General features: G+C 37.0%; 1 non-coding gene across 1 annotated transcript; it reads left to right on the forward strand.

Annotated features, from left to right (window-relative positions):
• The first annotated feature begins 3,275 nt into the window (after nucleotides 1-3,275).
• On the forward strand, nucleotides 3,276-3,382 carry LOC121206346 (small nucleolar RNA R71). The gene has a single exon (XR_005901417.1). It is a non-coding gene; the product is annotated as a small nucleolar RNA R71 (small nucleolar RNA).
• The last annotated feature ends 643 nt before the right edge of the window (nucleotides 3,383-4,025 follow it).

Genomic DNA, 4,025 nt, shown 5'->3' on the forward strand with positions numbered 1-4,025 from the left:
GGCACTTTGCATTTTAGCCCTTTCATTTTCACACTTTGACAATTTAGTCCATTTTTCACAAAATCAGAAATATGCAAAATTCACCAAGACTATAGCTTGGCCGAATTTACATGGCTTCCATACAAGCCCAAATAACATATTAAATTCACAATTTAGTCCTACAAAACCTCATTTTCACAATTTCGCCTAAATAGCTCTATTTCATCAAAAATTCAAGAACAAAGCATGATAATCTCACACATATCTTTCATAATCCATATAAAAACATTACAAAGCTCAAATAATCATCAATGTCACATTTCATAATCTTCAACAGAAACAGAAATTCAGACATGGGTTTTGAAGAACACGAAGCAACGATCACAAAAACGTGGAAATTATAAAAAAGCGAACAAAATTCATTTACCAAATCAAGCTAACCATGGCTGAATATTCAACAAGCTTTCATCTTTTCCTTTATTTTGATTTTCGACAACAACATGCATGAAATGGCTAATTTCATGCTTTTAATTTTATTATAATAACTTTAATAATCATTTTCCCATTTTGCCCTTGGCATATATCATTAAAAATCCACCTACCAATGCCCATATTTGTCCACCATTAAAACAAATGGTGAATTTGACATGCAAGGACCTTCACTTCAATAAGCCAAATCAAATAGGTACTTTTAACATCTAGCACACAACTTTTACACTTTATGCAATTTGGTTCTTTTTCATAATTAAGCACAGAAACAGAAAAATTAAATCACAGAAATTTCACAGACATAAATTCACATATCACAGACATAGAAAATAATATTAAAATATTTTTTGAACTCGAATTTGTGGTCCCGAAACCACTATTCTGACTAGGGTCAAAACTAGACTGTTACACGTGTAGCCCACTGACTTGTTTTAAATTTGAAACATTTAGCTCCAGTTTTCACACAGCCTATGACACGCCCGTGTGTCTAGGCTGTGTGGTCCATACGACCGTGTCGCAAGCCCATGTGGCCTATTTTAGCCCGTGTCTCTATCGATTTTTTGGGAATTGAAGTCTTGTTTTCACACGGCCAAAGACACGCCCGTGTGTCCAGGCCATGTAACATACTGTTTAACCCCTGTTAGAGTACACAGCTGGAACACGCCTGTGTGTCTAGGCCGTGTGGGTCAAAAACCTGCATTTAAACATGAAAATAGATAAAAATAAACTAGTTAGTGGTGTTAGTGCCCTGGTTCCCTCTCGAGAAGCGCTTATTTAGAGTCTAAGCTCGACTTACCTCGTATTCACATGGTCATGATGGATCACGGAGTCGAAACTTCTCTTTCTCGCTGTCAATTCCTTTATTTAAATAAAGTTTAAGTCGAGTATTGTTTACTTAAAAGTGCCGAAATACGAATGGGTTACCTCGACTGTACCGTATGAAAAGATATTGTGTATCGTCAAAGGAGTTGCTCCATTTCGTTAAGCTTTGAAGTGAAAATTTGAGGGTCAATTTCATCTAATAACATTTGGTCACATACCTTGAATTGGTTTGTCTCGTCTTTATGCTCGTCATGGTTTTGTTTTGATTCAGCATTGTGTATTTTTTGTTTCTCCTTGACATGTGTCCGCCATTCTTCTAGTTTATTGATCTGAAGCCTTCATTCTTCATGAACTATTCTAATGTTGTCGAATGAACTAGAACGTGGCTCATTTGTGTTACTCGAAATTTTTCCCTGCAAAGAGGGTTGAACCACATGATTAGTCTTATTTCGGGATTAGAAAATTACCTTCATCACTCGATGTCTTAACTGAATCACAAGCCTGAAGAGTGATTGTTTCGTCACTTACACAAAATGTTAGTTCAGCTGTACCAAAATCTCTGATAGTTCTGGCAGTTGCTAAAAAGGGCTGACCTAGAATTAAAGGTAAATCACTATCCTCATCAATGTCTAGAACAACAAAGTCGACTGGGAATATAATTTTATCAATCTTAATGAGTACGTCCTCAACAATACCCCTAGGAAATCTAATAGTTTTGTCTGCCAGTTGAATACTCATCCTAGTTTATTTAGGTTTCCCAAGACCTAATTGTTTAAACATTTTATAGGGCATGACATTTATACTTGCCCCTAAATCGGCCAAAGCATTATCAATATTTAAACTACCAATTAAACAAGCAATAGTAAAACTCCCTGGATCTTTCAACTTGTTGGGTAGTTTGTTTTATAGAATTGCTAAGCAAATTGCATTTAATTCCACATGCAATGAATCTTCTAACTTCCGTTTGTTTGCTAGAAATTCCTTTAAAAATTTAACTGAGTTGGGCATCTATGAAAGAGCTTTAATGAACGGTAAGTTAATATGCAACTTTTTCAAAAGGTTAAGAAATTCACCGAATTGTTCATCTGTGCGGTCTTTCTTTGTCACATTAGGGTATGGCACACAAGGTGTATATTCTCTGCTCATCAGTTTTTGTTTATTCTGGCTTTCATCCACCTTATCTTGACTTACTACAGTTTCTTGCCTTGGGTCTGATTTGAATTTAACTAACCCTTCTTCATCTCAAACAGTAATCGCGTAGAGTTGCTCTCTTGGGTTAGTCTCAGTGTTGCTCGGCAAGCTACCTTGTAGTCTTTCTGATATCAGTTTAGCAAGCTGACCTATTTGATTCTCGAGCCCTTGAATCGATGCTTGCTAATTTTTAAGTGATATTTCAGTGTTTTAGAAACGTGTTTCAGACACCGAGATGAATGTCGTTAGCATCTCCTCAAGGTTTAACTTATTTTCCTACTGGTAAGGTGGTTGAAAGCCTGAAGGAGGCTGTGGTCTTTGATTTCCTTGACCACCCCAAGAGAAGTTGGGATGGTTCCTCCAACCTTCATTATAAGTATTACTATAGGGGTTATTCTGAGGTCTAAAATTGTTACCCATATAATTGACTTGTTCATTCGTAGTGCTAGGGTCGTAGGCTAAGCATTCTGGATTACTCATTCCCCTCCACTTGTGTCACACTACATCACTGGATGTACTTGCGTAGAGACACATAAACCATCAATCTTTTTATTTAAGAGCTCTACCTGGTTGATAACATGGTGACTGTGTTGAGATTGAAAACACCAGCGGCTTTTGTCGGCTTTGTCCTCATGAGTTGTCACTGATAATTATTCAGTGACATCTCTTCAATAAACTCATAAGCCTCCTCAAGTGTTTTGTTATTTAAGGTCCCGCTGGCAGCTGCATCGATTAACTGCCTAGTTGAAGGGTTTAGACCATTGTAGAAGGTCTAAACCTGTAACCATAAGAGCAACCCATGGTGAGGGCACCTTCTCAATAAATCATTATACCTCTCCCATACATCGTATAGGGTCTCTATGTCCATTTGCACAAAGGAAGAGATATTATCCCTCAACTTTGTCGTCTTGGCCGGCGGAAAATATTTCAACAGGAACTTGTTGATCATTTGCTCCCATGTAGTGATGGACCCTCGTGGTAGAGATTTCAACCACTGTTTAGCTTTGTTCCTCAATGAAAAGGGAAATAATCGAAGGCAGATGGCATCATTAGAAACACTATTAATTTTGAAAGTATCACAAAACTCTAAGAAATTGGCAAAATGAGTATTTGGGTCTTCATCCTGCAAACCATCAAACTAAACAAACTGTTGAATCATTTGAATAGTGTTAGGTTTCAGTTCAAAATTATTTACAGCAATAGCAGGTCTAACAATACTCGATTTAGCCCCCACTAAATTAGGCCTAACATAGTCGTACACAGTACAAGGAGCAGGATTCTAATTTACAGGATTCGCGGCAACAACATGAGGTAGCGGATTATTTTGATTTCTAGCCATCTCCTTGGTATTATTGGTATTGTCATCGTGCTCTTTCTCTATATACTGTAAACTCCGCCTTATTTCTCTACAATTTCTGCGAGTTGTGCTTTCAATTTCGCTGTCAAAAAGTAGATGCCCTAACGGGTTTCTTCTAGTCATAAACTACAAGAACCTGCCAGAAGCAAATAAAAGATAAGTTTGTAAATTAAAATAAAACAAAAAT

This window comes from Gossypium hirsutum, chromosome A01, assembly GCF_007990345.1.
Source record: "Gossypium hirsutum isolate 1008001.06 chromosome A01, Gossypium_hirsutum_v2.1, whole genome shotgun sequence".
Classification (NCBI taxonomy): Eukaryota; Viridiplantae; Streptophyta; class Magnoliopsida; order Malvales; family Malvaceae; genus Gossypium; species Gossypium hirsutum.